Raw genomic sequence first — 14,545 nt, 5'->3', positions numbered from 1 at the left:
TTTTCCTCTCGATTGCCCGAGGTGACCACCTTGGCTTTTGTCAAGAGAGTTGTAAGTAGGGTGCAAGATCGCCTACTGCCACATCACCCTGAATGCGCTTGATCTCGTCTGATCTCGGATGCTAAGCAGTGTCGGGCCTGGTTAGTACCTGGATGGTAGACCGCCTGGGAATACCAGGTGCCGTAGGCTTTTTTCCATTATGTTGTTGGCTTTGGCGACCTGCTGTATTTTTCCTCTCGATTGCCCGAGGTGACCACCTTGGCTTTTGTCAAGAGAGTTGTAAGTAGGGTTCAAGATCGCCTACGGCCACATCACCCTGAATGCGTTCGATCTCTTCTGATCTCGGATGCTAAGCAGGGTCTGGCATGGTTAGTACCTGGATGGGAGAACGCCTGGGAATACCAGGTGCCGTAGGCTTTTTTCCATTATGTTGTTGGCTTTGGCGACCTGCTGTATTTTTCCTCTCGATTGCCCGAGGTGACCACCTTGGCTTTTGTCAAGAGAGTTGTAAGTAGGGTGCAAGATTGCCTACGGCCACATCACCCTGAATGCGCTCGATCTCGTCTGATCTCGGATGCTAAGCAGGGTCGGGCCTGGTTAGTACCTGGATGCGAGACCGCCTGGGAATACCAGGTGCCGTAGGCTTTTTTCCATTATGTTATTGGCTTTGGCGACCTGCTGTATTTTTCCTCTCGATTGCCCGAGGTGACCACCTTGGCTTTTGTCAAGAGAGTTGTAAGTAGGGTGCTAAATTGCCTGCGGCCACATCAACCTTAATGCGCTCGATCTCGTATGATCTCAGATGCTAAGCAGGGTCGGGCCTGGTTAGTACCTGGATGGGAGACCGCCTGGGAGTACCAGGTGTCGTAGGCTTTTTTCCATTATGTTTTTGGCTTTGGCGACCAGCTGTATTTTTCCTCTCGATTGCCCGAGGTGACCACCTTGGCTTTTGTCAAGAGAGTTGTAAGTAGGGTGCAAGATCGCCTACGGCCACATCACCCTGAATGCGCTCGATCTCATCTGATCTCGGATGCTAAGCAGGGTCTGGTCTGGTTAGTACCTGGATGGGAGACCGCCTGGGAGTACCAGGTGTCGTAGGCTTTTTTCCATTATGTTTTTGGCTTTGGCGACCAGCTGTATTTTTCCTCTCGATTGCCCGAGGTGACCACCTTGGCTTTTGTCAAGAGAGTTGTAAGTAGGGTGCAAGATCGCCTACTGCCACATCACCCTGAATGCGCTTGATCTCGTCTGATCTCGGATGCTAAGCAGTGTCGGGCCTGGTTAGTACCTGGATGGTAGACCGCGTGGGAATACCAGGTGCCGTAGGCTTTTTTCCATTATGTTGTTGGCTTTGGCGATCTGCTGTATTTTTCCTCTCGATTGCCCGAGGTGACCACCTTGGCTTTTGTCAAGAGAGTTGTAAGTAGCGTTCAAGATCGCCTACGGCCACATCACCCTGAATGCGCTCGATCTCGTCTGATCTCGGATGCTAAGCAGGGTCTGGCATGGTTAGTACCTGGATGGGAGACCGCCTGGGAATACCAGGTGCCGTAGGCTTTTTTCCATTATGTTGTTGGCTTTGGCGACCTGTTGCATTTTTCCTCTCGTTTGCCCGAGGTGACCACCTTGGCTTTTGTCAAGAGAGTTGTAAGTAGGGTGCAAGAACGCCTACGGCCACATCACCATGAATGTGCTCGATCTCGTCTGATCTCGGATGCTAAGCAGGGTCGGGCCTGGTTAGTACCTGGATGCGAGACCGCCAGGAAATACCAGGTGCCGTAGGCTTTTTTCCATTATGTTGTTGGCTTTGGCGACCTGCTGTATTTTTCCTCTCGATTGCCCGAGGTGACCACCTTGGCTTTTGTCAAGAGAGTTGTAAGTAGGGTGCAAGTTCGCCTACGGCCCCATCACCCTGAATGCGCTCAATCTCGTCTGATCTCGGATACTAAGCAGGGACGGGCCTGGTTAGTACCTGGATGGGAGACCACCTGGGAATACCAGGTGCCGTAGGTTTTTTTCCATTATGTTGTTGGCTTTGGCGACCTGCTGTATTTTTCCTCTCGTTTGCCCGAGGTGACCACCTTGGCTTTTGTCAAGAGAGTTGTAAGTAGGGTGCAAGATCGCCTACAGCCACATCACCCTGAATGCGCTCGATCTCGTCTGACGTCGGATGCTAAGCTGGGTCGGGCCTGGTTAGTACCTGGATGGGAGACCGCCTGGGAATACCGGGTGCCGTAGGCTTTTTTCCATTATGTTGTTGGCTTTGGCGACCTGCTGTATTTTTCCTCTCGATTGCCCGAGGTGACCAGCTTGGCTTTTGTCAAGAGAGTTGTAAATAGGGTGCAAGATCGCCTACGGCCACATTACCCTGAATGCGCTCGTTCTCGTATGCAAAGCAGGGTCGGGCCTGGTTGGTACCTGGATGTGAGGCCGCCTGGGAATACCAGGTGCCGTAGGCTTTTTTCCATTATGTTGCTGGCTTTGGCGACCTGCTGTATTTTTCCTCTCGATTTCCCGAGGTGACCACCTTGGCTTTTGTCAAGAGAGTTCTAAGTAGGGTGTAAGATTGCCTACTGCCACATCACCCTGAATGCGCTCGATCTCGTTTGATCTCGGATGCTAAGCAGGGTCGGGCCTGGTTAGTACCTGGATGGGAGACCGCCTGGGAATACCAGGTGCCGTAGGCTTTTTTCCATTATGTTGTTGGCTTTGGCGACCTGCTGTATTTTTCCTCTCGTTTGCCCGAGGTGACCACCTTGGCTTTTGTCAAGAGAGTTGTAAGTAGGGTGCAAGATCGCCTACAGCCACATCACCCTGAATGCGCTCGATCTCGTCTGACGTCGGATGCTAAGCAGGGTCAGGCCTGGTTAATACCTGGATGGGAGACCGCCTGGGAATACCAGGTGCCGTAGGCTTTTTTCCATTATGTTGTTGGCTTTGGCGACCTGCTGTATTTTTCCTCTCGATTGCCCGAGGTGACCACCTTGGCTTTTGTCAAGAGAGTTTTAAGCAGGGTGCAAGATCGCCTACGGCCACATCACCCTGAATGCGCTCGATCTCGTCTGATCTCGGATGCTTAGCAGGGTCGGGCCTGGTTAGTACCTGGATGGGAGACCGCCTGGGAATACCGGGTGCCGTAGGCTTTTTTCCATTATGTTGTTGGCTTTGGCGACCTGCTGTATTTTTCCTCTCGATTGCCCGAGGTGACCAGCTTGGCTTTTGTCAAGAGAGTTGTAAATAGGGTGCAAGATCGCCTACGGCCACATTACCCTGAATGCGCTCGTTCTCGTATGCAAAGCAGGGTCGGGCCTGGTTGGTACCTGGATGTGAGGCCGCCTGGGAATACCAGGTGCCGTAGGCTTTTTTCCATTATGTTGTTGGCTTTGGCGACCTGCTGTATTTTTCCTCTCCATTGCCTGAGGTGACCACCTTGGCTTTTGTCAAGAGAGTTGTAAGTAGGGTGCAAGATCGCCTACGGCCACATCACCCTGAATGCGCTCAATCTCGTTGGATCTCGGATGCTAAGCAGGGTCGGGCCTGGTAAGTACCTGGATGGGAGACCGCCTGGGAATACCAGGTGCCGTAGGCTTTTTTCCATTAATGTTGTTGGCTTTGGCGACCTGCTGTATTTTTCCTCTCGATTGCCCGAGGTGACCACCTTGGCTTTTGTCAAGAGAGTTGTAAGTAGGGTGCAAGATTGCCTACGGCCACATCACCCTGAATGCGCTAGATTTCGTCTGATCTCGGATGCTAACCAGGGTCGGGCCTGGTTAGTACCTGGATGGGAGACCGCCTGGGAATACCAGGTGCCGTAGGCTTTTTTCCATTATGTTGTTGGCTTTGGCGACCTGCTGTATTTTTCCTCTCGATTGCCCGAGGTGACCACCTTGGCTTTTGTCAAGAGAGTTGTAAGTAGGGTGCAAGTTCGCCTACGGCCCCATCACCCTGAATGCGCTCAATCTCGTCTGATCTCGGATACTAAGCAGGGACGGGCCTGGTTAGTACCTGGATGGGAGACCACCTGGGAATACCAGGTGCCGTAGGCTTTTTTCCATTATGTTGTTGGCTTTGGCGACCTGCTGTATTTTTCCTCTCGTTTGCCCGAGGTGACCACCTTGGCTTTTGTCAAGAGAGTTGTAAGTAGGGTGCAAGATCGCCTACAGCCACATCACCCTGAATGCGCTCGATCTCGTCTGACGTCGGATGCTAAGCAGGGTCGGGCCTGGTTAATACCTGGATGGGAGACCGCCTGAGTATACCAGGTGCCGTAGGCTTTTTTCCATTATGTTGTTGGCTTTGGCGACCTGCTGTATTTTTCCTCTCGATTGCCCGAGGTGACCACCTTGGCTTTTGTCAAGAGAGTTGTAAGTAGGGTGCTAAATTGCCTGCGGCCACCTCACCCTTAATGCGCTCGATCTCGTATGATCTCGGATGCTAAGCAGGGTCGGGCCTGGTTAGTACCTGGATGGGAGACCGCCTGGGAGTACCAGGTGCCGTAGGCTTTTTTCCATTATGTTTTTGGCTTTGGCGACCTGCTGTATTTTTCCTCTCGATTGCCCGAGGTGACCACCTTGGCTTTTGTCAAGAGAGTTGTAAGTAGGGTGCAAGATCGCCTACGGCCACATCACCCTGAATGCGCTCGATCTCGTCTGATCTCGGAAGCTAAGCAGGGTCTGGCCTGGTTAGTACCTGGATGGGAGACCGCCTGGGAATACCAGGTGCCGTAGGCTTTTTTCCATTATGTTGTTGGCTTTGGCTACCTGCTGTATTTTTCCTCTCGATTGCCCGAGGTGACCACCTTGGCTTTTTTCAAGAGAGTTGTAAGTAGGGTGCAAGATCGCCTGTGGCCACATCACCCTGAATGCGCTCGATCTCGTCTGATCTCGGATGCTAAGCAGGGTCGGGCCTGGTTGGTACCTGGATGGGAGACCGCCTGGGAATACCAGGTGCCGTAGGCTTTTTTCCATTATGTTGTTGGCTTTGGCGACCTGCTGTATTTTTCCTCTCGATTGCCCGAGGTGACCACCTTGGCTTTTGTCAAGAGAGTTGTAAGTAGGGTGCAAGATCACCTACGGCCACATCACCCTGAATGCGCTCGATCTCGTCTGATCTCAGATGCTAAGCAGGGTCGGGCCTGGTTAGTACCTGGATGCGAGACCGCCTGGGAATACCAGGTGCCGTAGGCTTTTTTCCATTATGTTATTGGCTTTGGCGACCTGCTGTATTTTTCCTCTTGATTGCCCGAGGTGACCACCTTGGCTTTTGTCAAGAGAGTTGTAAGTAGGGTGCTAAATTGCCTGCGGCCACATCAACCTTAATGCGCTCGATCTCGTATGATCTCAGATGCTAAGCAGGGTCGGGCCTGGTTAGTACCTGGATGGGAGACCGCCTGGGAGTACCAGGTGCCGTAGGCTTTTTTCCATTATGTTTTTGGCTTTGGCGACCTGCTGTATTTTTCCTCTCGATTGCCCGAGGTGACCACCTTGGCTTTTGTCAAGAGAGTTGTAAGTAGGGTGCAAGATCGCCTACGGCCACATCACCCTGAATGCGCTCGATCTCATCTGATCTCGGATGCTAAGCAGGGTCTGGCCTGGTTAGTACCTGGATGGGAGACCGCCTGGGAATACCAGGTGCCGTAGGCTTTTTTCCATTATGTTGTTGGCTTTGGCGACCTGCTGTATTTTTCCTCTCGATTGCCCGAGGTGACCACCTTGGCTTTTTTCAAGAGAGTTGTAAGTAGGGTGCAAGATCGCCTGCGGCCACATCACCCTGAATGCGCTCGATCTCGTCTGATCTCGGATGCTAAGCAGGGTTGGGCCTGGTTAGTACCTGGATGGGAGACCGCCTGGGAATACCAGGTGCCGTAGGCTTTTTTCCATTATGTTGTTGGCTTTGGCGACCTGCTGTATTTTTCCTCTCGATTGCCCGAGGTGACCACCTTGGCTTTTGTCAAGAGAGTTGTAAGTAGGGTGCAAGATTGCCTACGGCCACATCACCCTGAATGCGCTCGATCTCGTCTGATCTCGGATGCTAAGCAGCGTGGGGCCTGGTTAGTACCTGGATGGGAGACCGTCTGGGAATACCGGGTGCCGTAGGCTTTTTTCCATTATGTTGTTGGCTTTGGCGACCTGCTATATTTTTCCTCTGGATTGCCCGAGGTGACCACCTTGGCTTTTGTCAAGAGAGTTGTAAGTAGGGTGCAAGATCGCCTACGGCCACATCACCCTGAATGCGCTCGATCTCGTCTGATCTCGGATGCTAAGCAGGGTCGGGCCTGGTTAGTACCTGGATGGGAGACCGCCTGGGAATACCAGGTGCCGTAGGCTTTTTTCCATTATGTTGTTGGCTTTGGCGACCTGCTGTATTTTTCCTCTCGATTGCCCGAGGTGACCACCTTGGCTTTTGTCAAGAGAATTGTAAGTAGGGAGCAAGAGCGCCTACGGCCACATTATCCTGAATGCGCCCGCTCTCATCTGATCTCGGATGCTAAGCAGGGTCGGGCCTGGTTAGTACCGGGATGGGAGACCGCCTGGGAATACCAGGTGCCGTAGGCTTTTTTCCATTATGTTGTTGGCTTTGGCGACCTGCTGTATTTTTCCTCTCGATTGCCCGAGGTGACCACCTTGGCTTTTGTCAAGAGAGTTGTAAGTAGGGTGCAAGATCGCCTACGGCCACATCACCCTGAATGCGCTCGATCTCGTCTGATCTCGGATGCTAAGCAGGGTCGGGCCTGGTTAGTACCTGGATGCGAGACCGCCAGGGAATACCAGGTGCCGTAGGCTTTTTTCCATTATGTTGTTGGCTTTGGCGACCTGCTGTATTTTTCCTCTCGATTGCCCGAGGTGACAACCTTGGCTTTTGTCAAGAGAGTTGTAAGTAGGATGCTAAATTGCCTGCGGCCACATCATCCTTAATGCGCTCGATCTCGTCTGATCTCGGATGCTAAGCAGGGACGGGCCTGGTTAGTACCTGGATGGGAGACCGCCTGGGAATACCAGGTGCCGTAGGCTTTTTTCCATTATGTTGTTGGCTTTGGCGACCTGCTGTATTTTTCCTCTCGATTGCCCGAGGTGACCACCTTGGCTTTTGTCAAGAGAGTTGTAAGTAGGGTGCAAGATCGCCTACGGCCACATCACCCTGAATGCGCTCGATCTCGTCTGATCTCGGATGCTAAGCAGGGTCGGGCCTGGTTAGTACCTGGATGCGAGACCGCCTGGGAATACCAGGTGCCGTAGGCTTTTTTCCATTATGTTATTGGCTTTGGCGACCTGCTGTATTTTTCCTCTCGATTGCCCGAGGTGACCACCTTGGCTTTTGTCAAGAGAGTTGTAAGTAGGGTGCTAAATTGCCTGCGGCCACATCAACCTTAATGCGCTCGATCTCGTATGATCTCAGATGCTAAGCAGTGTCGGGCCTGGTTAGTACCTGGATGGGAGACCGCCTGGGAGTACCAGGTGCCGTAGGCTTTTTTCCATTATGTTTTTGGCTTTGGCGACCTGCTGTATTTTTCCTCTCGATTGCCCGAGGTGACCACCTTGGCTTTTGTCAAGAGAGTTGTAAGTAGGGTGCAAGATCGCATACGGCCACATCACCCTGAATGCGCTCGATCTCATCTGATCTCGGATGCTAAGCAGGGTCTGGCCTGGTTAGTACCTGGATGGGAGACCGCCTGGGAATACCAGGTGCCGTAGGCTTTTTTCCATTATGTTGTTGGCTTTGGCGACCTGCTGTATTTTTCCTCTCGATTGCCCGAGGTGACCACCTTGGCTTTTTTCAAGAGAGTTGTAAGTAGGGTGCAAGATCGCCTGCGGCCACATCACCCTGAATGCGCTCGATCTCGTCTGATCTCGGATGCTAAGCAGGGTTGGGCCTGGTTAGTACCTGGATGGGAGACCGCCTGGGAATACCAGGTGCCGTAGGCTTTTTTCCATTATGTTGTTGGCTTTGGCGACCTGCTGTATTTTTCCTCTCGATTGCCCGAGGTGACCACCTTGGCTTTTGTCAAGAGAGTTGTAAGTAGTGGGCAAGATTGCCTACGGCCACCTCACTTTGAATGCGCTCGATCTCATCTGATCTTGCATGCTAAGCAGGATCTGACCTGGTGAGTACCTGGATGGGAGACCGCCTGGGAATACTAGGTGCCGTCGGCTTTTTTCCATTATGTTGTTGGCTTTGGCGACCTGCTGTATTTTTCCTCTTGATTGCCCGAGGTGACCACCTTTGCTTTTGTCAAGAGAGTTGTAAGTAGGGTGCAAGATCGCCTACGGCCACATCACCCTGAATGCGCTCGATCTCGTCTGATCTCGGATGCTAAGCAGGGTCGGGCCTGGTTAGTACCTGGATTGGAGACCGCCTGGGAATACCAGGTGCCGTAGGCTTTTTTCCATTATGTTGTTGGCTTTGGCGACCTGCTGTATTTTTCCTCTCGATTGCCCGAGGTGACCACCTTGGCTTTTGTCAAGAGAGTTGTAAGTAGGGTGCAAGATTGCCTACAGCCACATCACCCTGAATGCGCTCGATCTCGTCTGATCTCGGATGCTAAGCAGGGTCGGGCCTGGTTAATACCTGGATGGGAGACCGCCTGGGAATACCAGCTGCCGTAGGATTTTTTCCATTATGTTGTTGGCTTTGGCGACCTGCTGTATTTTTCCTCTTGATTGCCCGAGGTGACCACCTTGGCTTTTGTCAAGAGAGTTGTAAGTAGGGTGCAAGATCACCTACGGCCACATCACCCACAATGCGCTCGATCTCCGATGCTAAGCATTGTCGGGCCTGGTTATTACCTGGATGGGAGACCGCCTGGGAATACCAAGTGCCGTAGGCTTTTTTCCATTATGTTGTTGGCTTTGGCGACCTGCTGTATTTTTCCTCTCGATTGCCCGAGGTGACCACCTTGGCTTTTGTCAAGAGAGTTGTAAGTAGGGTTCAAGATCGCCTACGGCCACATCACCCTGAATGCGCTCGATCTCGTCTGATCTCGGATGCGAAGCAGGGTCTGGCATGGTTAGTACCTGGATGGGAGACCGCCTGGGAATACCAGGTGCCGTAGGCTTTTTTCCATTATGTTGTTGGCTTTGGCGACCTGCTGTATTTTTCCTCTCGATTGCCCGAGGTGACCACCTTGGCTTTTGTCAAGAGAGTTGTAAGTAGGGTGCTAAATTGCCTGCGGCCACATCACCCTTAATGCGCTCGATCTCGTATGATCTCGGATGCTAAGCAGAGTCGGGCCTGGTTAGTACCTGGATGGGAGACCGCCTCGGAGTACCAGGTGCCGTAGGCTTTTTTCCATTATGTTTTTGGCTTTGGCGACCTGCTGTATTTTTCCTCTCGATTGCCCGAGGTGACCACCTTGGCTTTTGTCAAGAGAGTTGTAAGTAGGGTGCAAGATCGCCTACGGCCACATCACCCTGAATGCGCTCGATCTCGTCTGATCTCGGAAGCTAAGCAGGGTCTGGCCTGGTTAGTACCTGGATGGGAGACCGCCTGGGAATACCAGGTGCCGTAGGCTTTTTTCCATTATGTTGTTGGCTTTGGCGACCTGCTGTATTTTTCCTCTCGATTGCCAGAGGTGACCACCTTGGCTTTTTTCAAGAGAGTTGTAAGTAGGGTGCAAGATCGCCTGCGGCCACAACACCCTGAATGCGCTCGATCTCGTCTGATCTCGGATGCTAAGCAGGGTCGGGCCTGGTTAGTACCTGGATGGGAGGCCGCCTGAGAATACCAGGTGCCGTAGGCTTTTTTCCATTATGTTGTTGGCTTTGGCGACCTGCTGTATTTTTCCTCTCGATTGCCTGAGGTGACCACCTTGGCTTTTGTCAAGAGAGTTGTAAGTAGGGTGCAAGATCGCCTACTGCCACATCACCCTGAATGCGCTCGATCTCGTCTGATCTCGGATGCTAAGCAGGGTCAGGCCTGGCTAGTACCTGGATGGGAGACCGCCTGGGAATACCAGGTGCCGTAGGCTTTTTTTCATTATGTTGTTGGCTTTGGCGACCTGCTGTATTTTTCCTCTCGATTTCCCGAGGTGACCACCTTGGCTTTTGTCAAGAGAGTTGTAAGTAGGGTGCAAGATTGCCTACTGCCACATCACCCTGAATGCGCTCGATCTCGTCTGATCTCGGATGCTAAGCAGGGTCGGGCCTGGTTAGTACCTGGATGGGAGACCGCCTGAGAATACCAGGTGCCGTAGGCTTTTTTCCATTATGTTGTTGGCTTTGGCGACCTGCTGTATTTTTCCTCTCGATTGCCCGAGGTGACCACCTTGGCTTTTGTCAAGAGAGTTGTAAGTAGGGTGCAAGATCGCCTACAGCCACATCACCCTGAATGCACTCGATCTCGTCTGATCTCGGATGCTTAGCAGGGTCGGGCCTGGTTAGTACCTGGATGGGAGACCGCCTGGGAATACCGGGTGCCGTAGGCTTTTTTCCATTATGTTGTTGGCTTTGGCGACCTGCTGTATTTTTCCTCTCGATTGCCCGAGGTGACCAGCTTGGCTTTTGTCAAGAGAGTTGTAAATAGGGTGCAAGATCGCCTGCGGCCACATTACCCTGAATGCGCTCGTTCTCGTATGCAAAGCAGGGTCGGGCCTGGTTGGTACCTGGATGTGAGGCCGCCTGGGAATACCAGGTGCCGTAGGCTTTTTTCCATTATGTTGTTGGCTTTGGCGACCTGCTGTATTTTTCCTCTCCATTGCCTGAGGTGACCACCTTGGCTTTTGTCAAGAGAGTTGTAAGTAGGGTGCAAGATCGCCTACGGCCACATCACCCTGAATGCGCTCAATCTCGTCTGATCTCGGATGCTAAGCAGGGTCGGGCCTGGTAAGTACCTGGATTGGAGACCGCCTGGGAATACCAGGTGCCGTAGGCTTTTTTCCATTATGTTGTTGGCTTTGGCGACCTGCTGTATTTTTCCTCTCGATTGCCCGAGGTGACCACCTTGGCTTTTGTCAAGAGAGTTGTAAGTAGTGGGCAAGATTGCCTACGGCCACCTCACTTTGAATGCGCTCGATCTCATCTGATCTTGCATGCTAAGCAGGATCTGACCTGGTGAGTACCTGGATGGGAGACCGCCTGGGAATACTAGGTGCCGTCGGCTTTTTTCCATTATGTTGTTGGCTTTGGCGACCTGCTGTATTTTTCCTCTTGATTGCCCGAGGTGACCACCTTTGCTTTTGTCAAGAGAGTTGTAAGTAGGGTGCAAGATCGCCTACGGCCACATCACCCTGAATGCGCTCGATCTCGTCTGATCTCGGATGCTAAGCAGGGTCGGGCCTGGTTAGTACCTGGATGGGAGACCGCCTGGGAATACCAGGTGCCGTAGGCTTTTTTCCATTATGTTGTTGGCTTTGGCGACCTGCTGTATTTTTCCTCTCGATTGCCCGAGGTGACCACCTTGGCTTTTGTCAAGAGAGTTGTAAGTAGTGGGCAAGATTGCCTACGGCCACCTCACTTTGAATGCGCTCGATCTCATCTGATCTTGCATGCTAAGCAGGATCTGACCTGGTGAGTACCTGGATGGGAGACTGCCTGGGAATACTAGGTGCCGTCGGCTTTTTTCCATTATGTTGTTGGCTTTGGCGACCTGCTGTATTTTTCCTCTTGATTGCCCGAGGTGACCACCTTTGCTTTTGTCAAGAGAGTTGTAAGTAGGGTGCAAGATCGCCTACGGCCACATCACCCTGAATGCGCTCGATCTCGTCTGATCTCGGATGCTAAGCAGGGTCGGGCCTGGTTAGTACCTGGATTGGAGACCGCCTGGGAATACCAGGTGCCGTAGGCTTTTTTCCATTATGTTGTTGGCTTTGGCGACCTGCTGTATTTTTCCTCTCGATTGCCCGAGGTGACCACCTTGGCTTTTGTCAAGAGAGTTGTAAGTAGGGTGCAAGATCGCCTGCGGCCACATCACCCTGAATGCGCTCGATCTCGTCTGATCTCGGATGCTAAGCAGGGTTGGGCCTGGTTAGTACCTGGATGGGAGACCGCCTGGGAATACCAGGTGCCGTAGGCTTTTTTCCATTATGTTGTTGGCTTTGGCGACCTGCTGTATTTTTCCTCTCGATTGCCCGAGGTGACCACCTTGGCTTTTGTCAAGAGAGTTGTAAGTAGGGTGCAAGATTGCCTACGGCCACATCACCCTGAATGCGCTCGATCTCGTCTGATCTCGGATGCTAAGCAGCGTGGGGCCTGGTTAGTACCTGGATGGGAGACCGTCTGGGAATACCGGGTGCCGTAGGCTTTTTTCCATTATGTTGTTGGCTTTGGCGACCTGCTATATTTTTCCTCTGGATTGCCCGAGGTGACCACCTTGGCTTTTGTCAAGAGAGTTGTAAGTAGGGTGCAAGATCGCCTACGGCCACATCACCCTGAATGCGCTCGATCTCGTCTGATCTCGGATGCTAAGCAGGGTCGGGCCTGGTTAGTACCTGGATGGGAGACCGCCTGGGAATACCAGGTGCCGTAGGCTTTTTTCCATTATGTTGTTGGCTTTGGCGACCTGCTGTATTTTTCCTCTCGATTGCCCGAGGTGACCACCTTGGCTTTTGTCAAGAGAATTGTAAGTAGGGAGCAAGAGCGCCTACGGCCACATTATCCTGAATGCGCCCGCTCTCATCTGATCTCGGATGCTAAGCAGGGTCGGGCCTGGTTAGTACCGGGATGGGAGACCGCCTGGGAATACCAGGTGCCGTAGGCTTTTTTCCATTATGTTGTTGGCTTTGGCGACCTGCTGTATTTTTCCTCTCGATTGCCCGAGGTGACCACCTTGGCTTTTGTCAAGAGAGTTGTAAGTAGGGTGCAAGATCGCCTACGGCCACATCACCCTGAATGCGCTCGATCTCGTCTGATCTCGGATGCTAAGCAGGGTCGGGCCTGGTTAGTACCTGGATGCGAGACCGCCAGGGAATACCAGGTGCCGTAGGCTTTTTTCCATTATGTTGTTGGCTTTGGCGACCTGCTGTATTTTTCCTCTCGATTGCCCGAGGTGACAACCTTGGCTTTTGTCAAGAGAGTTGTAAGTAGGATGCTAAATTGCCTGCGGCCACATCATCCTTAATGCGCTCGATCTCGTCTGATCTCGGATGCTAAGCAGGGACGGGCCTGGTTAGTACCTGGATGGGAGACCGCCTGGGAATACCAGGTGCCGTAGGCTTTTTTCCATTATGTTGTTGGCTTTGGCGACCTGCTGTATTTTTCCTCTCGATTGCCCGAGGTGACCACCTTGGCTTTTGTCAAGAGAGTTGTAAGTAGGGTGCAAGATCGCCTACGGCCACATCACCCTGAATGCGCTCGATCTCGTCTGATCTCGGATGCTAAGCAGGGTCGGGCCTGGTTAGTACCTGGATGCGAGACCGCCTGGGAATACCAGGTGCCGTAGGCTTTTTTCCATTATGTTATTGGCTTTGGCGACCTGCTGTATTTTTCCTCTCGATTGCCCGAGGTGACCACCTTGGCTTTTGTCAAGAGAGTTGTAAGTAGGGTGCTAAATTGCCTGCGGCCACATCAACCTTAATGCGCTCGATCTCGTATGATCTCAGATGCTAAGCAGTGTCGGGCCTGGTTAGTACCTGGATGGGAGACCGCCTGGGAGTACCAGGTGCCGTAGGCTTTTTTCCATTATGTTTTTGGCTTTGGCGACCTGCTGTATTTTTCCTCTCGATTGCCCGAGGTGACCACCTTGGCTTTTGTCAAGAGAGTTGTAAGTAGGGTGCAAGATCGCATACGGCCACATCACCCTGAATGCGCTCGATCTCATCTGATCTCGGATGCTAAGCAGGGTCTGGCCTGGTTAGTACCTGGATGGGAGACCGCCTGGGAATACCAGGTGCCGTAGGCTTTTTTCCATTATGTTGTTGGCTTTGGCGACCTGCTGTATTTTTCCTCTCGATTGCCCGAGGTGACCACCTTGGCTTTTTTCAAGAGAGTTGTAAGTAGGGTGCAAGATCGCCTGCGGCCACATCACCCTGAATGCGCTCGATCTCGTCTGATCTCGGATGCTAAGCAGGGTTGGGCCTGGTTAGTACCTGGATGGGAGACCGCCTGGGAATACCAGGTGCCGTAGGCTTTTTTCCATTATGTTGTTGGCTTTGGCGACCTGCTGTATTTTTCCTCTCGATTGCCCGAGGTGACCACCTTGGCTTTTGTCAAGAGAGTTGTAAGTAGTGGGCAAGATTGCCTACGGCCACCTCACTTTGAATGCGCTCGATCTCATCTGATCTTGCATGCTAAGCAGGATCTGACCTGGTGAGTACCTGGATGGGAGACCGCCTGGGAATACTAGGTGCCGTCGGCTTTTTTCCATTATGTTGTTGGCTTTGGCGACCTGCTGTATTTTTCCTCTTGATTGCCCGAGGTGACCACCTTTGCTTTTGTCAAGAGAGTTGTAAGTAGGGTGCAAGATCGCCTACGGCCACATCACCCTGAATGCGCTCGATCTCGTCTGATCTCGGATGCTAAGCAGGGTCGGGCCTGGTTAGTACCTGGATTGGAGACCGCCTGGGAATACCAGGTGCCGTAGGCTTTTTTCCATTATGTTGTTGGCTTTGGCGACC

At 52.3% G+C, this 14,545-nt stretch overlaps 32 non-coding genes and 27 pseudogenes across 32 annotated transcripts; all 59 read left to right on the top strand.

Annotated features, from left to right (window-relative positions):
• The first annotated feature begins 70 nt into the window (after positions 1 to 70).
• Positions 71 to 189, top strand: LOC143945996 (5S ribosomal RNA; annotated as a pseudogene).
• Positions 190 to 298: 109 nt separating this feature from the next.
• LOC143948036 (5S ribosomal RNA) lies at positions 299 to 417 on the top strand (annotated as a pseudogene).
• Positions 418 to 526: 109 nt separating this feature from the next.
• Positions 527 to 645, top strand: LOC143952804 (5S ribosomal RNA). Its single transcript, XR_013267946.1, has one exon. It is a non-coding gene; the product is annotated as a 5S ribosomal RNA (ribosomal RNA).
• Positions 646 to 754: 109 nt separating this feature from the next.
• On the top strand, positions 755 to 873 carry LOC143947276 (5S ribosomal RNA; annotated as a pseudogene).
• Positions 874 to 982: 109 nt separating this feature from the next.
• Positions 983 to 1,101, top strand: LOC143944146 (5S ribosomal RNA; annotated as a pseudogene).
• Positions 1,102 to 1,210: 109 nt separating this feature from the next.
• On the top strand, positions 1,211 to 1,329 carry LOC143946322 (5S ribosomal RNA; annotated as a pseudogene).
• Positions 1,330 to 1,438: 109 nt separating this feature from the next.
• On the top strand, positions 1,439 to 1,557 carry LOC143943623 (5S ribosomal RNA; annotated as a pseudogene).
• Positions 1,558 to 1,666: 109 nt separating this feature from the next.
• On the top strand, positions 1,667 to 1,785 carry LOC143947297 (5S ribosomal RNA; annotated as a pseudogene).
• A 109-nt stretch (positions 1,786 to 1,894) lies between these two features.
• Positions 1,895 to 2,013, top strand: LOC143946528 (5S ribosomal RNA; annotated as a pseudogene).
• Positions 2,014 to 2,122: 109 nt separating this feature from the next.
• On the top strand, positions 2,123 to 2,241 carry LOC143946026 (5S ribosomal RNA; annotated as a pseudogene).
• A 327-nt stretch (positions 2,242 to 2,568) lies between these two features.
• On the top strand, positions 2,569 to 2,687 carry LOC143952705 (5S ribosomal RNA). The gene has a single exon (XR_013267856.1). It is a non-coding gene; the product is annotated as a 5S ribosomal RNA (ribosomal RNA).
• Positions 2,688 to 2,796: 109 nt separating this feature from the next.
• Positions 2,797 to 2,915, top strand: LOC143947585 (5S ribosomal RNA; annotated as a pseudogene).
• A 109-nt stretch (positions 2,916 to 3,024) lies between these two features.
• On the top strand, positions 3,025 to 3,143 carry LOC143952550 (5S ribosomal RNA). The gene has a single exon (XR_013267716.1). It is a non-coding gene; the product is annotated as a 5S ribosomal RNA (ribosomal RNA).
• A 327-nt stretch (positions 3,144 to 3,470) lies between these two features.
• LOC143954599 (5S ribosomal RNA) lies at positions 3,471 to 3,589 on the top strand. The gene has a single exon (XR_013269575.1). It is a non-coding gene; the product is annotated as a 5S ribosomal RNA (ribosomal RNA).
• A 110-nt stretch (positions 3,590 to 3,699) lies between these two features.
• On the top strand, positions 3,700 to 3,818 carry LOC143943775 (5S ribosomal RNA; annotated as a pseudogene).
• Positions 3,819 to 3,927: 109 nt separating this feature from the next.
• LOC143945711 (5S ribosomal RNA) lies at positions 3,928 to 4,046 on the top strand (annotated as a pseudogene).
• Positions 4,047 to 4,155: 109 nt separating this feature from the next.
• On the top strand, positions 4,156 to 4,274 carry LOC143948312 (5S ribosomal RNA; annotated as a pseudogene).
• A 109-nt stretch (positions 4,275 to 4,383) lies between these two features.
• LOC143943927 (5S ribosomal RNA) lies at positions 4,384 to 4,502 on the top strand (annotated as a pseudogene).
• Positions 4,503 to 4,611: 109 nt separating this feature from the next.
• Positions 4,612 to 4,730, top strand: LOC143948742 (5S ribosomal RNA). Its single transcript, XR_013265423.1, has one exon. It is a non-coding gene; the product is annotated as a 5S ribosomal RNA (ribosomal RNA).
• Positions 4,731 to 4,839: 109 nt separating this feature from the next.
• On the top strand, positions 4,840 to 4,958 carry LOC143952602 (5S ribosomal RNA). The gene has a single exon (XR_013267763.1). It is a non-coding gene; the product is annotated as a 5S ribosomal RNA (ribosomal RNA).
• A 109-nt stretch (positions 4,959 to 5,067) lies between these two features.
• On the top strand, positions 5,068 to 5,186 carry LOC143945376 (5S ribosomal RNA; annotated as a pseudogene).
• Positions 5,187 to 5,295: 109 nt separating this feature from the next.
• On the top strand, positions 5,296 to 5,414 carry LOC143946421 (5S ribosomal RNA; annotated as a pseudogene).
• A 109-nt stretch (positions 5,415 to 5,523) lies between these two features.
• LOC143951269 (5S ribosomal RNA) lies at positions 5,524 to 5,642 on the top strand. The gene has a single exon (XR_013266557.1). It is a non-coding gene; the product is annotated as a 5S ribosomal RNA (ribosomal RNA).
• Positions 5,643 to 5,751: 109 nt separating this feature from the next.
• On the top strand, positions 5,752 to 5,870 carry LOC143944474 (5S ribosomal RNA). Its single transcript, XR_013265031.1, has one exon. It is a non-coding gene; the product is annotated as a 5S ribosomal RNA (ribosomal RNA).
• Positions 5,871 to 5,979: 109 nt separating this feature from the next.
• Positions 5,980 to 6,098, top strand: LOC143953612 (5S ribosomal RNA). The gene has a single exon (XR_013268678.1). It is a non-coding gene; the product is annotated as a 5S ribosomal RNA (ribosomal RNA).
• A 109-nt stretch (positions 6,099 to 6,207) lies between these two features.
• Positions 6,208 to 6,326, top strand: LOC143953048 (5S ribosomal RNA). The gene has a single exon (XR_013268166.1). It is a non-coding gene; the product is annotated as a 5S ribosomal RNA (ribosomal RNA).
• Positions 6,327 to 6,435: 109 nt separating this feature from the next.
• LOC143952980 (5S ribosomal RNA) lies at positions 6,436 to 6,554 on the top strand. The gene has a single exon (XR_013268105.1). It is a non-coding gene; the product is annotated as a 5S ribosomal RNA (ribosomal RNA).
• Positions 6,555 to 6,663: 109 nt separating this feature from the next.
• LOC143954285 (5S ribosomal RNA) lies at positions 6,664 to 6,782 on the top strand. The gene has a single exon (XR_013269291.1). It is a non-coding gene; the product is annotated as a 5S ribosomal RNA (ribosomal RNA).
• A 109-nt stretch (positions 6,783 to 6,891) lies between these two features.
• On the top strand, positions 6,892 to 7,010 carry LOC143953703 (5S ribosomal RNA). The gene has a single exon (XR_013268761.1). It is a non-coding gene; the product is annotated as a 5S ribosomal RNA (ribosomal RNA).
• A 109-nt stretch (positions 7,011 to 7,119) lies between these two features.
• Positions 7,120 to 7,238, top strand: LOC143952803 (5S ribosomal RNA). The gene has a single exon (XR_013267945.1). It is a non-coding gene; the product is annotated as a 5S ribosomal RNA (ribosomal RNA).
• A 109-nt stretch (positions 7,239 to 7,347) lies between these two features.
• LOC143947856 (5S ribosomal RNA) lies at positions 7,348 to 7,466 on the top strand (annotated as a pseudogene).
• A 109-nt stretch (positions 7,467 to 7,575) lies between these two features.
• On the top strand, positions 7,576 to 7,694 carry LOC143953557 (5S ribosomal RNA). Its single transcript, XR_013268628.1, has one exon. It is a non-coding gene; the product is annotated as a 5S ribosomal RNA (ribosomal RNA).
• A 109-nt stretch (positions 7,695 to 7,803) lies between these two features.
• LOC143944462 (5S ribosomal RNA) lies at positions 7,804 to 7,922 on the top strand. The gene has a single exon (XR_013265029.1). It is a non-coding gene; the product is annotated as a 5S ribosomal RNA (ribosomal RNA).
• A 109-nt stretch (positions 7,923 to 8,031) lies between these two features.
• LOC143949871 (5S ribosomal RNA) lies at positions 8,032 to 8,150 on the top strand (annotated as a pseudogene).
• Positions 8,151 to 8,259: 109 nt separating this feature from the next.
• On the top strand, positions 8,260 to 8,378 carry LOC143952561 (5S ribosomal RNA). The gene has a single exon (XR_013267726.1). It is a non-coding gene; the product is annotated as a 5S ribosomal RNA (ribosomal RNA).
• Positions 8,379 to 8,487: 109 nt separating this feature from the next.
• Positions 8,488 to 8,606, top strand: LOC143947348 (5S ribosomal RNA; annotated as a pseudogene).
• A 327-nt stretch (positions 8,607 to 8,933) lies between these two features.
• LOC143944733 (5S ribosomal RNA) lies at positions 8,934 to 9,052 on the top strand (annotated as a pseudogene).
• A 109-nt stretch (positions 9,053 to 9,161) lies between these two features.
• Positions 9,162 to 9,280, top strand: LOC143945763 (5S ribosomal RNA; annotated as a pseudogene).
• Positions 9,281 to 9,389: 109 nt separating this feature from the next.
• On the top strand, positions 9,390 to 9,508 carry LOC143948729 (5S ribosomal RNA). The gene has a single exon (XR_013265422.1). It is a non-coding gene; the product is annotated as a 5S ribosomal RNA (ribosomal RNA).
• A 109-nt stretch (positions 9,509 to 9,617) lies between these two features.
• LOC143943660 (5S ribosomal RNA) lies at positions 9,618 to 9,736 on the top strand (annotated as a pseudogene).
• Positions 9,737 to 9,845: 109 nt separating this feature from the next.
• LOC143943825 (5S ribosomal RNA) lies at positions 9,846 to 9,964 on the top strand (annotated as a pseudogene).
• A 109-nt stretch (positions 9,965 to 10,073) lies between these two features.
• Positions 10,074 to 10,192, top strand: LOC143954085 (5S ribosomal RNA). Its single transcript, XR_013269108.1, has one exon. It is a non-coding gene; the product is annotated as a 5S ribosomal RNA (ribosomal RNA).
• A 109-nt stretch (positions 10,193 to 10,301) lies between these two features.
• Positions 10,302 to 10,420, top strand: LOC143954332 (5S ribosomal RNA). Its single transcript, XR_013269333.1, has one exon. It is a non-coding gene; the product is annotated as a 5S ribosomal RNA (ribosomal RNA).
• Positions 10,421 to 10,747: 327 nt separating this feature from the next.
• On the top strand, positions 10,748 to 10,866 carry LOC143944879 (5S ribosomal RNA; annotated as a pseudogene).
• Positions 10,867 to 10,975: 109 nt separating this feature from the next.
• On the top strand, positions 10,976 to 11,094 carry LOC143949870 (5S ribosomal RNA; annotated as a pseudogene).
• Positions 11,095 to 11,203: 109 nt separating this feature from the next.
• On the top strand, positions 11,204 to 11,322 carry LOC143953036 (5S ribosomal RNA). Its single transcript, XR_013268155.1, has one exon. It is a non-coding gene; the product is annotated as a 5S ribosomal RNA (ribosomal RNA).
• A 337-nt stretch (positions 11,323 to 11,659) lies between these two features.
• On the top strand, positions 11,660 to 11,778 carry LOC143952560 (5S ribosomal RNA). Its single transcript, XR_013267725.1, has one exon. It is a non-coding gene; the product is annotated as a 5S ribosomal RNA (ribosomal RNA).
• A 109-nt stretch (positions 11,779 to 11,887) lies between these two features.
• On the top strand, positions 11,888 to 12,006 carry LOC143944449 (5S ribosomal RNA). The gene has a single exon (XR_013265027.1). It is a non-coding gene; the product is annotated as a 5S ribosomal RNA (ribosomal RNA).
• Positions 12,007 to 12,115: 109 nt separating this feature from the next.
• LOC143953610 (5S ribosomal RNA) lies at positions 12,116 to 12,234 on the top strand. The gene has a single exon (XR_013268676.1). It is a non-coding gene; the product is annotated as a 5S ribosomal RNA (ribosomal RNA).
• Positions 12,235 to 12,343: 109 nt separating this feature from the next.
• On the top strand, positions 12,344 to 12,462 carry LOC143953024 (5S ribosomal RNA). The gene has a single exon (XR_013268144.1). It is a non-coding gene; the product is annotated as a 5S ribosomal RNA (ribosomal RNA).
• A 109-nt stretch (positions 12,463 to 12,571) lies between these two features.
• On the top strand, positions 12,572 to 12,690 carry LOC143952979 (5S ribosomal RNA). The gene has a single exon (XR_013268104.1). It is a non-coding gene; the product is annotated as a 5S ribosomal RNA (ribosomal RNA).
• A 109-nt stretch (positions 12,691 to 12,799) lies between these two features.
• LOC143954283 (5S ribosomal RNA) lies at positions 12,800 to 12,918 on the top strand. The gene has a single exon (XR_013269289.1). It is a non-coding gene; the product is annotated as a 5S ribosomal RNA (ribosomal RNA).
• Positions 12,919 to 13,027: 109 nt separating this feature from the next.
• On the top strand, positions 13,028 to 13,146 carry LOC143953702 (5S ribosomal RNA). The gene has a single exon (XR_013268760.1). It is a non-coding gene; the product is annotated as a 5S ribosomal RNA (ribosomal RNA).
• A 109-nt stretch (positions 13,147 to 13,255) lies between these two features.
• LOC143952801 (5S ribosomal RNA) lies at positions 13,256 to 13,374 on the top strand. Its single transcript, XR_013267943.1, has one exon. It is a non-coding gene; the product is annotated as a 5S ribosomal RNA (ribosomal RNA).
• Positions 13,375 to 13,483: 109 nt separating this feature from the next.
• LOC143947855 (5S ribosomal RNA) lies at positions 13,484 to 13,602 on the top strand (annotated as a pseudogene).
• Positions 13,603 to 13,711: 109 nt separating this feature from the next.
• On the top strand, positions 13,712 to 13,830 carry LOC143953556 (5S ribosomal RNA). The gene has a single exon (XR_013268627.1). It is a non-coding gene; the product is annotated as a 5S ribosomal RNA (ribosomal RNA).
• A 109-nt stretch (positions 13,831 to 13,939) lies between these two features.
• LOC143944437 (5S ribosomal RNA) lies at positions 13,940 to 14,058 on the top strand. Its single transcript, XR_013265026.1, has one exon. It is a non-coding gene; the product is annotated as a 5S ribosomal RNA (ribosomal RNA).
• A 109-nt stretch (positions 14,059 to 14,167) lies between these two features.
• LOC143949869 (5S ribosomal RNA) lies at positions 14,168 to 14,286 on the top strand (annotated as a pseudogene).
• Positions 14,287 to 14,395: 109 nt separating this feature from the next.
• On the top strand, positions 14,396 to 14,514 carry LOC143952559 (5S ribosomal RNA). Its single transcript, XR_013267724.1, has one exon. It is a non-coding gene; the product is annotated as a 5S ribosomal RNA (ribosomal RNA).
• The last annotated feature ends 31 nt before the right edge of the window (positions 14,515 to 14,545 follow it).

This window comes from Lithobates pipiens, unplaced genomic scaffold, assembly GCF_037356315.1.
Source record: "Lithobates pipiens isolate NorthernLeopardFrog02 unplaced genomic scaffold, aLitPip1_a1.2 Scaffold_30, whole genome shotgun sequence".
In the NCBI taxonomy this organism is placed as follows: domain Eukaryota; kingdom Metazoa; phylum Chordata; class Amphibia; order Anura; family Ranidae; genus Lithobates; species Lithobates pipiens.
This window is presented reverse-complemented; position numbering and strand designations above follow the sequence as displayed.